Below are 14912 nucleotides of genomic sequence, written 5' to 3'. Positions count from 1 at the left end.
CACTCTTTCAAGAACTAGGGCACATTTATTGAAATATTATTATCTTCCTGGTGTTTTATGTGCAGTTATTTCACCTAATCTTGCCCCAATCTTGGGATGTAGGCACTCATACCCATTTCACAGATAAGGAAACTGAGTCTCAGGTTATACAACCATTGGGAGGGACAGAAGTTCCCACCTTAAGCCCACATGTGTCTTGTTCCAGAAGTTTCCATCATACCTGCGAAGTCCCAAAACTTTTAAAAATGATTTTATTTATTTATTCGCCAGAGAGGGAGAGAGCAAGAGAGCAAGGGCAGGGGGAGAAGCAGGCTCCCCTCGGAGCAAGGAGCTGGACATGGGATTCCATCCCAGGACCCTGGGATCACGACCTGAGCCAAAGGCAGCCGTTTAACCAACTGAGTCACCCAGGCGTGCCCTAGACATTTTTTTTTTTTTTTGAAGTAAATTTTACACCTAACAACGTGGGCTGGAACTCACTACACGGAGATCAAGAGTTACATGCTTTAGGAACTGAGCCAGTCAGGCGCCCCAATCTCCCAAACATTTTGATCATGTATTTTGTGCCAGGCCCTGAGGTGGGCATGCAAAGATAAATAAGACCTCTGCCCTTGGGGAGTCAAAACACCACAATACAGTGGCACAAGGGGGCCGAGAGGGAGATGGTCCATGAACCCTGGAGCCCTTCTGGATATTCTGATCATCACTGCCTTTCCAGCCCACCTCTGTATCTTAGTTCCTTTGATTCCTTCTCATAGGCCCCTCTTCTTGTCCTTCCTTAGGCATGAGCGGCTGACTTCCCTCCCACGTCTGTTTTCTCCTGTCCACGGGATCTGTCCCCGCATACCTGGCAGGGATGCTGGTACCCTACTTGCCTTGGAGGGGCCACAGCGGTTGAATAGTTGTCCTTGGCTTCTGGGGGATCTCAGAGAAGGAGCTACCCCCGGCTGCAGCCCCAGGCTTCTGCAGCTGGGAAATGGGCACAGGGGCCCAGATACTGAGCAGGCTGGTAGGACCTAGGAAAGCTTTTATTGAAGCCTGTTAAAGGGCTTTGGGCTTCCTCTGATGAAAGGCGCTTTAAGTGCATCTGGTTTTGATTACAGGGGAGGGGAAAACCAGGCATTCTCTAGGGGTTGGACTAGTCATCTGGCTCTGCCTTCCTCTGGGCAGAACTGGTTACTGGTGAGGCCAGGAGGCCAGGTGTGGGGGGGTTGCAGGCAGGAAGCAGAGCCAGGATAAGAGCCCCCAACTTTCCAAGGCTCCTGACCTCAGCCCCTGGCTGCACCAGGCAGGATTCCTGGAAACAGAATGGTGGCTCAAAGGTGCCAGGATCCTTTGAGAAAGTCAAGTTCAGAATGGCTGCTTCCCATTCTGGACCATATAGCTCTTTACTGATCATGGACACCTCAACTTCAAAATCCCACCAACCCCCTGAAGGTCCAACAACCTTCCCGACTGCACTGCTCTCCCTCTGATGAAGTTAAAATAGACTTGTGCCTCAAGGGTTTGCCCAAGCGATTAAAACTAAGGAAATGCAGACTTTGAAAAGTTAAACCCCCCCCTCAACATTTTCTTTCTCCTTTTTGGCTGTCCAGTTATCATTTCCCATCAAACAGACATGGCTGAGGAGTCCATGTGCCTGTAACTGACAACATGCTGAATTAAAGGAAGAGATTAATATTGAAATAATGTGGCTGGCCCAGAACGTCATCAGGCAGTACCCAGCTGCTAAGTGCCCAGCACCTGTCCCTGGGCCGGACTCCACGCGGGTACAAAAGCTCTTGGGGAATCGGATGGGTTAAACGGAGTCCGCGGTTCTAGAAACGAAAATGCATTTTCTTATTCCCGCCCTGATTTAATCCTGCTGCGTGTTATTATTGTCAAGTCTCTTCGCACCACCGTTTCTAAAAAGAAAACCCGTGGGTCTGCGCGGCCCTTCGCCGCCTGCTCGGCTTTTATTGTGCACGCAGCCCGGTCTGTCTGCGTGGATTCAGCACGTCGTGACCGCTTCGCAGGCGCGCACGGACACCCTCAGATTGGCATTTCGAGAAGAGCTGGGTGCATTGTCTCAGTGGCGAGACACACACACACGCACACACGCGCACACACAAAGATAATAAAGGGCTACAGACCTCTGGCCAACCCTCCTCGCAACCCATAATTAGAGATGACCTTTGCGAAAGGCAATTAAAATATGGTAATGATCGATGCATTCCCCCCTTTCCAAAAAGGGAAATACACAGGTGTGGGCTTCAGGAGGCTCCACCTGGCCCGGCCAGGAGGTCTCCGCCAGCTCATGAATGAACTCTTTCTCTGGGGAAGCTTCGATTCCCCGCTACCTATGCGAGCGCTGGCTCCTCTCCTCCCTCTCCCCTCCCCCACCAAGGCTCTGGCAGCCAGGAGCTGGCTGGCGGCGGCGGGGCTTTGTCATCGGAACGCACACAGAGACACGCACACGCGCGCACCCGGCCACCACGGGACCGCGGCGGCCGCTGCGCTGTGTCCTTCCTCCCTGCGCTCCCCTCCCCGCCCCCTTTTTTAAAGAGCTCCACCGAACCCTTTCTTCCGTCCTTTATGTATGCGATCCTTTCAACCGAGGAGCTCGAGAAGCATTTTAGGGGGGCCTCCCGCGGGGAGCGGGACGGGACTCAGGACGCGCGCGGAGAGGACGCGTGGGCAGCCGGGCTTTGTTCTGTCCCTTGTCCGGGTCCCGAGGGCGGAAAAGTCTCCGCCGCGCTGGGGCCCATCAGCGAATTGGCGGCGCCTAACACCAGAAGCCCCCTGCCGCCACCAAACGTGAAATCCCCCCCGGAGTTCACTTCGGACTCGGGCCGGGTGGGGTGCATCGCCTCGGGGAGGGCCTCCGGGTCCACAAGTGGCTGTCCCTGTGCAGGCAAATGTGCAGTGTCATTATGGTGGCTCCTGTTGCTCGGGCCCCGGGGTGCTCGGGCAGCGCGCGCACCCCATCCCTGCACAGCGTGGAAGGCAGGAGGGGGGGCCCTGGGGCGAGGGCTCCCCGGGGGGCTGCATGGAGGAGACGCCGCGTTGGGCGCTCCCGCACCTTCCAGCTGCCTTCTGAGACCGCGAGCACGGAGCCAGGGCGGCCTCTCGCCTTTCATTACCCGGCCTACGAAAGCAGCAGCCCAGGCAAATATGTAGCTATTAAAATTAATCGCCCTGCGTTGTCAGCTGAACATAATGCAAATTATTTATGGGCTGTCTGCGCAATATTTATCATCGTGCAGGCTCCAGGCGCTTCGTGCCTCCCGGCCTCCCCCGCCCGCCCGGCCCGCGCAGGGTGAAGGCGCGCACAGGCTGCGGCGACCTGGGGGCTCGGGGAACGGGAATGGGGTTCCGAAGGCGAGGCCGCGCGACAGGCTGCCTTCCAGGCCGAGCGCCTCATTTTAGGTTTTGACATTCATTCCACATGTGTTGGAGGCCTACTGCGTGCAGAACTGGGAGGGCTGCGAAATTGGGGAAGGGGGTAAAATACCAACGGGGAGCAACCGTAACCAAATACACAAGCTCAGGCCCGAGGGGAGATGCAGGCGGGCGGCTCCTCGGCTGCGGAAGTGAATTTTCTGTGGCTCAAGTCTGTCCTCCCACCCGCAAAACATGTTTGTGGGAGCCGGATTCCCAGTTAAGAGAAACCGAGAGCATCAGAGGTGCCCACTGGACGGGAGCGCGAAAGACTCTGCCAACGGGAACAGGAATTCGGTGTCCTTCGAGCCTCAAAAAACTTGTTTGCAGATCGCAGATAACAGATTAACTGCTAATTGGCCGAATCGGCCAACCATTTAGTTTATCACTGCTGGGGGCCCGGTGGTATTCGCTGCACTTTTTATCTGTAAAAACAGCCCGGGTACCTCCTAAACGGCTTTTGTTTCTCTTTCAAATACGGTGTTTTAAAAAAACAGCAGCAACACGCCACCCCACCCCCCTCTCCAACCAAGCCTTCTCGTTAAGGGGAAAAAAAAAAAAAAAAACACCCAGGAGGAGAAATAATCTATAGGACAATCCCCCCCTACTGGTCGGCGCTGGCGTTGGGGCTTTTTAAGCAGATCAGTCGCCCTGGGCTGCGGAGGTAAACAGGCTTTCTGTACCGCCGCTAAATGAATCACGAGGCGGGAAGAACGGGGACGACGGGGCGGAGGAGGCCTCGGGATCCAGGCCCGGCGCCAGGGAGGGGAGGGCGCCCGCCGCACAAGGGGCAGTGGGGTGGAGGCTAGCTGACCCTGCCCAGAGGCCCCAGGGCCGGGGAGGGGAGAGGAAGGGCGGTGGGAGGTCCAGCCAGAGCCCCCCCACCAGCAATCTGCTAGGCTGGGTGCAGGGCACAGCCTGGGCCTCTGTCCCCAGCGTGCCTGGGGGCCACTTGGGGCTGTTCACGCTGAGTGAGTCCATCTGTGGGGAAGGAGTCCCCGGGGCGCCCCCTCCCACACACAGTTTTAGCAGCTCTGGGCCTTCAGGATCCTGAGGCAGGCCTCTGTCTGTCTGCTGATGTTCATTTTAACCATATTATTACCCTTCGCCACTATCCCCACCCTGAACTCCAAAGTCACCTCCACCTCCTACGTACTTAGATGACCCAGCCAGAGTCACGGCCTACTTTTGGGGTCCTGAGGGATGGAGTGGCTGTCTATGGCATCTGCTCTCCAGAAGAACTGAAGGAGCTAGAAAGCTACTTTGAATTTCTAGTCTTCATCCGGATTTCTCCTCACGATGTGGCTGGATCCACTTCGAAGGTCCTTTCTCTTTCCGTTTAACCCCCCAGTTGGGACAGAGCTTTCTCTTACAACATTCCAAAGCTTCTCCCATCACTTCAGAAACTTAATTTGAAGTGATATAAAAGAAAAAGAGGTTCAAAATATTAAGTTGCTTTTGGATTCCCTTGACCTGGTACATTCCCATATGGATTTGAGGAACGGCTGCTTTTCTCTCTGTTTTGTTGTCTACTGATCAAGTCACTGTGTTTTCTAGGGTAAGAGAGGCTGCACATTGATCCCAGTGAAATGGAGGGGGCACGCCCCTTTAACAAAGCGCTTTGACACTTTGGGCCTCAGAATTCCACCTGAGCTGAGGGGGGGGGGGTCACACTTCTTGTTCCCATCTGCCAGCAGGGGAGCCTGAGCCCCTCCTCCCCACCAAGTTTTAGGGATCCAGTCTGCCTCACAGAACTACGGCCAGGATTCAGTTGACACAGGCCTCCTCCCACCTGCAACCCCCCTTCTCCAAATCAGTGCCCTGTAGCAAATGCTACATCCTTTTCTGAGCTCTGTCTGCTGGGTCCTGGGCCACCCTCCGGGCTGGGACAGCCCCCACCGCCTCCAACTGGGGCAGCTCCTCCCCAGCCTGCAACCCCCACCCCCCCATCGGCCCTTACAGCCTCCTGTTTACTCACTTGCCTCCGCAGAGTCAATTCTGACGGCAGACCCGGGAGGACAATTTTAAAGTGTTTCTGCAGACAGACCCTCTGGCCGTGCCGGAAGTGTTTTATGGACCTGTGAGCCGAGTTAATCCCAGGAGGGGCGGCAGGATTAGTCCCTAGTGTGGGTGGGGGATTCCTGTTTAAGGTTTAATCCCCACGGGAGGAGAACAGATGGGGAGGGGAGAAATCGGGTGGTTTTGGCAACGTGAGCCCCCTCCCCATTAGACTCTCCGATCTGGGCGGAGGCCCATGGAAACTGAGGCACGTGGCCCTGGACCTCGATCCTTGGCGAGGCGAGGTGGAAGGAGCCGGAGCGCGCCTCGTGCCGGCTCACCCAGGGAGGCCAGCAGGGACGTGGTGTGCGAGTGGAGCGCAGTTGTGTTTTTCTCCAGGTTTTATTCTCCCAGCCCTGTGGAAAGGAGGCGAGCCGCAACCCGGGGAGGGAGCCGGAAAGAAACACTTAATCACCGGCGTCTCGCTGCTCGTCACGCGAAGATGGCAGCGACTCCCCTGGGTTTCAAGGTTCCGGGAAAGGCGTGTGTTCTGCCTCGAGGCGCGCGGGCTGCGGCGCTCCCTCCCCTAGCTCGGCGGCCGGCCCGGGCTCTCGGAGACGCGCTCATCGCCGGCGAGTGCGGCCAGGCCGGCTAGCCTGCCCTTCCGCGGACCCCGTGGTGGGGAGGGCAGCGGGGCCACGAGTACTCGGGTGCTGAAAGTAGAGGCTCGAGGGGGTGGGGAGCTGATCGCCCAGCGCCGGCTCTGACCACGAACCCCCACCCAACACACATACCCTCACTCTGGCCAGGCATGCAGGGGAGTCAAGCTGGTCCAATACAAGACGTGCCATGTAGACCCCTGGGAGGGATGGCTGGAGGCCGACCAGCCTTCGCGGGAGAGAGGATTCATCGCCACCCCCATCCACGCGCTCACCCTACTGCCTGGCCCTCTCCTTTGGATTCCCCGCCCTCCCCCAAAGAGCCATCAGGAAACACAGCGCACAGGTCCCGGCCAGCCACCGCCACTTGCCGGGAGGGGGTGGTTGGGCAGGAGGTCCACAGGCCTGGCTGCAGGCCCCAGGGGTGCAGCATGCGCACTGTCGCTGGGGAAGAGGAGGGCAGCTCGGCCCCTCCACCCTAACTCCCCCACAGCCGCCCTACTGGGAAGGAGGAAAGGAAGGCAGAGGCCTGGGTGGCCGGTTGTGCGCTTGGAACTCGCGCGCGCGCTCGCGTTGTGTGTATGTGCTTGCGCGCGCACTCTCGCCCGGAAAGGGTGTCCCGTGTTTACGCGAGGCAGGGTGGGTGGGAGCAACCCAGAACCAGCCGTCCTCAGAGGGAATGACTGGCTGGCCTCTCCAGCTACCGCCCGCCTGCCCCCCCCACCCCCGCCCCATCCCGCTGCCCCCCCCGCCCCCCCCATGGGGCTCCATGCCCGGGACTGGCCATTCAAGAGGAGGGGAGCCAGGAGCTGCGGGCGGTGCTATGACATCGGTCCAGTTCTGCTGGAGGAGCCCAGGGACCCGTGTGGCCCAGCCGCCCGGTCTGTTTAGCTCCGCCTCCCAGGACCACTGACACTTGGTGATAAGGGGTTCCTCCGCAATCGGCTGTCCCCAGCCCCCATCCGCCTCTGCTGGTCGTGACCACCGGATGCTCTGCGGCAAGGTGGGGCATGGGGCCTTTGCACTGCCTTCTCTGACCCCTTCTCCAGCGCCAGCGCGGAGCCACAACAACGTGCTTCTGTATGAAGCCCCAAAACTTTCTTTTGGAAAACAAGGGCCAGATGTTGTCTTCCTTTGGAAGGTAGGGGTTCAGGCAGTCCCCCTTGAAACATCTCCCAAAAGGGCTTATCTTCACTACACAACACTGGACAACAAGCAGCACAGCTCTGCCTCCCCAGCTCAGGACCCTTCCTGCCCTATCCTACGCTGTGTTGCTTTACGCCAGTTGCTGAACAGTTTTGAGCTTCCATGACGAGACCTCATCTGTAAAAGGAGGCCAACAACAGTTTCTAATTCATAGGGTTGTCTTGAGGATAATAGAAGTTAATATGTAAAACACCTAGAGCACTGCTACAATGTGTCTGTTGCTATGATTTGGTACTCTCTTACCTTTGGTTAGGGAGAGGGTAAGAAAAAAACAGCCAGGTTCAAGTTCCCAAAGGCTGCATGGAGGCAGGGGTTGGGGCAGGGAGGAAAGAGCACTAGTACCCACCAAAAAGGGCCAGAAGGCAAAATGGACTCCAGCTGTCTGAACTACACTTTGCCTTAAATGCCTGTGTGTGTGTGTGTGTGTGTGTGTGTGTGTTTGTGTGTGTTAGAGATGTAGGGAGGAAGGCGTGCTTTAATGGTGCTCAGTTAGACTGAATTAATGGGAAGCTTCTGCCAGGGCTCAGGCACCATTACCCACCACCCTCTCCCTGAGGCCTTGGGTAAACAGCACTGGGGGAGAGAGGGCCTCCAGTAGACTCTCCCAAGCCACCCTTTTTTGATGGCTCAAAGCCACCTCCTATAAATCAGCTCTTGGAGGTCCGCTCTCTGAAGCACTTTAGCCAGAGTTTAAAGCTGCTCTAGGGCTGGAATGTGGCAGGCCTTGTTCCTGGGCCTGATTTTAGGGATACATAGGTGCACTACTCTTTATGTCGATAGAACTGGCCAGATTTCAAATTTCAAGAAGCTTCCCATTCCCTTTGAAACAAGGTCTCCTGTTGATGGGGAAGAGCTGGGGCGGAGAAGGGTCTGAGGAGGTCTTAGCGCCTCTCACTCCGGGGCTTGGCCTCTCCCGGGTCACCCATAATTCATTAGGTGGGATAGCCTTTTCCTTCTCAGAGACAACGCAAATGGCCTTTCCCTGACGCGGCTGCAGGCATTCGCCTCGACACTGAAATGTGCTGGCGGTGCGCTCCCGCTCTGGGTTGATCCTTATCGGAACTGTGCGTGCCAAGCTGCCAGCCCCGCGGAAGACAAAGACGCGGCTGCCTCCGGGTTTGCTCCCGAAGCCTCAGGGTCACCTACGGGGCTTCCCCTTTACAGCTTCCGGGCCCCCAAGCCGCCGCCCGGGACACCGCCGGAGCCCGAAGTCAGAATTCCAGTTCTCGAGCGCCACCCGGAGAGTTGACATTACCCCTCTTTCGAGGCCGCGTGGTACGCAAGCAAGAGACTGAAGGTGGTGGCAGCACAGGGCTGGCTGCGGGGGTCGGGGGGGGGGCAGTTTCCCACACCCTGCTGCACTTACGCAGGAAAAGAAAAAAGCCCGGGGGTGGGGTGGGGACGTGGGCTTTAAAAGCCAAAACCCAGGGCAATCTACTACTCGGTACAAACAATCCCAGACAGGAGTTTGCAAGGACTCAGCAGCCTCCAAATAGAAACTACAGCTAAAATAAATCCCCTTTTAGAGTTATATTCAGAGTCCTCCAAGGTGGAATGCAAGGGAGACCGCACCTTCTTAGGACACACATGGGTGGTGCCAAGAGACATCGTGGTCAGCCGAGCACCTTCTGCACACACGTTTAATACCAGGCAAAAAAGTGAGGTTCTCATTCGCATCTGATTAACCAGTTCTCATAGTGCTTGTAACTGACTCAACGTGCACTCGATTAAAAAAAAAAAATCATCTTGCTTGAAAGATACACGGACGACCTGTATTTAGATAGGCTAAGTTCCCGCAGCTGTCTGACCACATTTGTCTAGTCTCTCTAAGAATCCACGTTTTCTAGCCCGGGAAGGGGCAGGCGGCCCTCCTGGCTCCCCCTTCGGCGGTTTCCTGGTGAGGCGCCCATCCTCCCCAAGCACCGGGAATGGAGGCGGCCGCATTAATACTCGCGGGCAGCCTGCTCTGACCTATACTGTCATTTTTTCCATCGGTCAGAATCGGGCTTGGGGGGGGGAGGGCGGTGGGTTCTCCTCCGAGGGACTCTGCACGGATGATTGGGTTTTCCCCGGCGAACTTAACACGGAGGCGAAAGGGGCAGATGGAAACCAGGCCTCCGCTGGCCCGGCGCGCGTAAGCGCCGCACTCTGCAGCTCGACGCAAAGCCAGGGCTGGATTTTCGAGGCCCGGGCCCGGCGGCCTCCCCGCGCCGGCGCGATCCTCTCTCCCTCGGGCTGAGCAAACGTGCTCGCCTAATTCCGCCCTGGAGACAGCAGCTGTGCGGCGAGAGCAGGGGAGGGCGGGGGGGGGGGGGGGCAACTTTTCCCACAGAAAGTGTATGCGCACAGGAGAGGTGAAGGCCCACCCCGATTCTGTGCACGTACCCACACAGCATCTAATCAGTGTCACTGCCAGGAATACGCTTCCGCGGCGGGCGACACCCCCGCCCCCGCCAACCTGCAGGAGGGAGGGGGGAATGCAAATGGCGTCTCACGTAGTCCCAGACTCTGCACGGCTCCCGCTGCCCCGCGACCCAGAGCAGACGTCGCAGCGGGCCAAGCGCCGCCACTCTGGGGACGCGAACACACTGGCGGCCGGCGCCCCTCTCCTGCGCTCCGGTCTCGGGAAAAGGAACTAGCACTGCTCCCCGTTCCGAGGCCATTCCCCCTGCCCCCACGTCCGGAAAAGCCGCCCTTCCCCGACTGGGGGTAGGGTGGGTGAGGGGACGCGGGAAACTTTTCGAGACAATTGTTCCGCGCCTTCCTCGCGTGGCGCGGGAGAGGAACGTGGGTGGGTTTCCCGTCCGAGGCCTGCCCACACTCCCCCACTCTTCCAGGCCTCGGACCCGAACCTCGTGGGCTACGGCGGTGGTGGGAGAGGTACATTTCAGGCCACCGGGTGGGGGGAGGACACCAAAGTCAGGCGTCTTCACAGGGTCTGGCGGGCGGCCAAGTTTGTGTCCTTTCCCTCCCACGCTGGAGTAGCGCGCGCCGCTTTGGGAAAGCGTGAGACTCCTCACCCCTGGCCACTAGGCCACTCCTGTCTTCAAGGTGGGGCCGATGGTTTCTCTACAGCACCCTCTCCCGCTCTGCGGCCGCCTCAGGGCTCGCACGCCCCCGGGGAGTCCCCAAAGAGCCGCCAGAGACGGCCCGCGCCTTGGCTCGCCGGCTCTTCCGGGGGAGGGGGGAGACGTGTGTGTCGTGTGCACCCCGGCCCCGGCTCACCACCCTCCGCGGAGCCACCTCGGCAGCCCTCCCGGGCCACGGCCTCAGCGGATCCCTGCCCGGAGTCGCCCAGCGCGATGCAGCCGCCCCCACGCGGAATGGGGCGCCCCTGGGACTCAGGCTGGGATGGCGGTTCCGGTCGTTCCGGGATTTGCGTGCAAGAAGAAAACAAGGCCGGCGACTACGAGAGTGGCGCCTCCATTCTCGGGGTTCAGACGCCCGCGCGCTCTCCGCGTGGGTCCGGTTATGGCCACTCCGGCCTCGGGGACCCGCTTCCGCACCCCCCCCCCCCCCCCCCCCCTATTCCCCGTCCCGCCCGTGCCGCACCCCGCAAAGCTCCCAGCCAGCACCCCGGCTCCCACACCAGCTCCCCCCCGCACACCCCCCCAACCTCCCCGTAACTCGCGCGCCTGCCTCGCCCCGGGCTCCGGGCGTCGCTCGCTCTCAGCGCCCGGAGCACGCCGGTTCTACCCTCGGCTGCGAACACCACCACCCCCGCCCGGCCGGGCCCTTGTCCCAGCCTGGCTCCCCCGCCAGCTGCGCCGCCACCGCCGCACGTGACCCGCCCCCGTCGCGGCTTCCGCTGAGCTGCCTGTTCCGGAGCACAAACAATTTCTGCTCTGACGCGGGGTCTCTCGGGCCCTGGCGTCCTCTCCTCCCTGCCCCCCCTTCCGGGTACGAGAACTCAAAACAACTCGCTGACCTTCGGGCCGACCAGCTCCGGCTTCCACCGACTCCGGCATTCCGTGCAAACCCAGCAGCGGCGGCTTCTAAGATTTCACTCTGCGCTGGGCTGGGGGGAGGGGGTGGTTTCTCCAGGAGGGGGTGTCTCAGATCGAAAGAGCCACTTTACGCTCCTTCCTCTCCTCCTAAGTGAGTTTTTAGACTATCCGGAGGCCCTGGGGAAACGCTTGCAACCGCGCGCTAAGAAAGCACCCCCTCCCTCCCCACCACGCATATGCCGCCTTGACTAGTGTCTGACCCGATTTCCAGGGTCACAGCCCAGCGGCAGAGGGCCTGGCCAGCCTCAGAAATACCACCCAGCGGTGGGCTGTGGCACCGAGCAGAGCTGGGGTGGCGTAGAGAGAGTGCGTTAAATAATTAATAGTAGCTCCCACTTCCGCTTTGCGCTATTTCTGAAGTCTTCCAACTTTGCAGATCAAGAAACTGAGGCATGGAGCGCCTGGGTGGCTCGGTTGTTGGGCGTCTGTCTTCGGCTCATGTTATGATCCCGGGGTCTTGGGACAGAACTTCACGTTGAGCCCCATGTTGAGCCCTGATCGGGCTCCCTGCTGGGCTGGAGACCTGCTTCTCCCTCTCCTACTCCTCCTGCTTCTGTTCCCTCTCTTGCTGTGTCTCTGTCAAATAAAGAAAGAAAAGAAATTGAGGCATAGAGAACACTCAGTTACATAACTAGCTCAGGGTCACCCAGCTTAGTTAAATGACTTAGCGAGAATTTGAACCCAGGACATTCCAGCCCAGGGTGGTTAAACATTCTGTTATGGTGCTCGCCTTGGAATCAAAAGTATAGACCCATGTGTTTGTAGTGTTCTCTTGAGGGCTCTCTTTCTCTCAGGAGGCACTGTGTTTGGCACACAGTAGGCATCAAATACTGGTGGAATGAATGGGGGCCTGAACGAGTGACTGACGGAATCAGTGATGGCAAGTGATTTTGGAGAAAGCAGCCTCAACTCTTGATCCTTCTAAGATGATGGTCCACCTCAATAAAACTTCTGTTTTTGGAGTGTTTGCAGGTAACAGGAAACTCTTATTCAAAAATATACTAACCTCCCTCCTCTCCCTCCTGGCCAATCAGCTTGACAGCATTTGAACTTGCTGGGGCACATACCCAAAGCGGCTTTTACTTGGTGTCAGCCCAACCAACAGGGTTCTTTCCCAACCCTGTTCTTTCTCTGGAGGCTTCTGCTCAGGGTCAGGGAGGCTGGAACTGAGTTTGAGATGATTCAGAACATATAGCAAGAAGGAAGGAGTGTATGTCCCCCCAGACATGGCCCATTGGCTTCGCTTCCACAGGCGGGTCGTGGGGAGGGGGTGGGGAAGCATGGTTTACAGCTCAGTGGTTCTTTTCTTAAATTCACGGACCACATCAGGACCACCACCATCCTGCAGCCAGCTTCTGTCACAGCCCTCACCAGCTGTGAGGCCACATCTGTCCAAATATGAGGCATCTACCTTAGCCAATAGCTCTGAGACGCTGATCAGTAGGACTATATCTGCCATTTGGAGAGCTGCCACTGGCTCTCTGTGCTGTCCCCCTCCTTCTGGTGGCCCCTGAGAGAGGATGCGATTAAAAAAAAAAATTCCTCTATTTAGAGAATCCAATAGAATGTACTTTTATACCATATTGTTAGTTTTCCCCTCCTCATTTTCTGAATCTACCCAGTTGTCCCTTCTGTGTCACTAATTGGGCAATCTGAAACGAGGACAAATTTCACTTCCGGTTACCTGAAAGCAAACTTTCTCCTTTCCAGTTTGATTCCTCCAACATCTGTTGCATATGCCTCTGTGGTGGAAGTCACTACGTTAGGCAGAACATGGAGGAGGAAAACGCCTGGTCTCTGTTTCTGATTATTGATATAGTCTGTTCTCCCTCCCTCTCTCCCCCTGTCCTTTCCTCCCTCCCCCCCCCCCCCCCCTTTCTGACAGTTGTCTATTTTGGCTCACGTTCCTAAGATTATTAACCAAGAAATGAAAACGTTTATTTTCTCTCGAAGTAACAACCCAGTCTTGAGTGTAAGACTGGGGTTTCGGCGACCTCTTTTACAATCTGGTCTGGAATGACCAGCAGGACCCTGTGACCTCGGCGTGGCAGCCCAGGTTGGAAGCATCAGATGATTTCCAAAGAGGCCACAGGCCTCCATCCCACATGGCCCGATTGTAGCTGAGAACAGCCTTGCTGAAATTCACTTACCCCTTGTGCCGGGGGACGGGTGAGAAGTGATGTTGAACGGGAGGTTCAGGATGCTAATTTGATTTATTATCTGTGTACAGCCTGGGGAGGAGAAAAGGCTCATAAAAGTGTTCTAGGCTGGTCATTCTGAATGTGAGCATTTATTTCTCTGCAAAGCTCCCGAATGTCCCTGCAGGAAGTCTCCGGCCCAGCAACCGGACTGCACAGACAAAAGTCTCCCCTTTACACAGGGCTGCCCTCATTGTTTCCAACAGCTTTGTGCTTTCCCTGGGGGAAGAGGAGAGTCACAGAGCGAGTTTTCTTCCTCTTTTCTCACGCTGCAGAGGAAGTGATGTTGTGGAAACAGTCACTTTAGCTGGGTCTGCAAACCGCATCGTCGGAGTCGGCGTTGGGAATAACGTAACGCTGGGTGGCATTCCTAGGACTTATCTCCCCCCGGGCCCAGGCAACCTGACCTGGGTCTGAGCATGGGGATGGCGGGCAATCGCAGGTGGCAGGAAGCAAGAGAAGCAATGCTGGAGAATCATTTCTTCCCCGGGGCGCGGATGCTCCCGACCCCTTGAGCCCGCTTCCTCTGGGAGCACTGTTCATTTACTCTCTCCGTTCATGTATTGGACCACATTTCGGGATCACTCGCTCTGTGCCGGGCATCCTGCGAGGTCTGCGTATCCAAAGGTAAGCCCTGCCCTCGCAGAGCTTACATTCTACTTTGCTTCGCACACAAAAGGTGCAGGATATGGTCCCCACCATCAAATCGTGTGGGTCCTCCACCCATAATATCTATCCTGTGCTGACTCACCGGACTGCCTTCATTCAGATCCTCCAGGACTCTTTGCCAGGCAATTGAACGCACCCTCCCCCAAACTCCCCTGATCGTGAAACTCACGGCTTTAAAATCCTTCAAGCAGCAAGAAGGGGAGGGACAAGGGGCACAAGGGACGCCCCCTTCCATTTGAGTCAGCCTCCTTTATAAAAAGATTTCTCAGAAGTCTCACCCAGTGATTTCCACATCTGTCTCGTTGGCCCCCTCTTGCTGCAAGGGAGGCTGAGAAGTGTTACCTTCTAGCTTGGGTGCCTTGGCGCCTCCCATTACTAAAGGAGGAGGAGGGACAGCCCACTGGGGTGGGAACAGGCCTCCTCCGCTCATCTATGCTTGGAGAGTATGTGGCAGATAGTAGGAAAACACTTGGTAGGTGGTAGGAGAGGGTTCAGGAGGGACCGTTGGGTCCCTGTTCTTGGCTCACATCCCAGTTCTCTGGGAAGTGGCCCTTCATCTCCTCCCTGCAGTGGGGTCACTGGCAGGCTCCTTGTTTGCTATAGCTCCAGGGGGAGCCTGACCCTGGCCGAGACCCTTCTGTTCCTTTCGCTGGGAAGGGCAGATCAGGAAAGAAAGCCGGGTCTGGCAGGTCAGGGCTGGCTCCAAGGTGTGTCACCACTGCAATCACGCTGCCCCCTGGTCAGAAGGGCCCCAC

At 57.4% G+C, this 14912-nt stretch overlaps 1 protein-coding gene across 1 annotated transcript in view; it reads right to left on the bottom strand.

Annotated features, from left to right (window-relative positions):
- Nucleotides 1-11261, bottom strand: part of LOC116862549 (BCL-6 corepressor) — a 121175-nt gene extending 109914 nt beyond the window's left edge. Inside the window, exon 1 of the mRNA XM_032849885.1 lies at nt 11212-11261. The gene's annotated coding sequence lies outside the window, so the exon portion shown is untranslated. The remainder of the gene's footprint in view (nt 1-11211) is intronic.
- Nucleotides 11262-14912: the final 3651 nt, after the last annotated feature.

The sequence above is a fragment of the Lontra canadensis genome, unplaced genomic scaffold (genome assembly GCF_010015895.1).
Source record: "Lontra canadensis isolate GAN:19392208 unplaced genomic scaffold, GSC_riverotter_1.0 scaffold257, whole genome shotgun sequence".
Lineage (NCBI taxonomy): Eukaryota > Metazoa > Chordata > Mammalia > Carnivora > Mustelidae > Lontra > Lontra canadensis.
The sequence above is the reverse complement of the archived record's forward strand: the minus strand, read 5'-3'. Positions and strand labels throughout refer to the sequence as shown.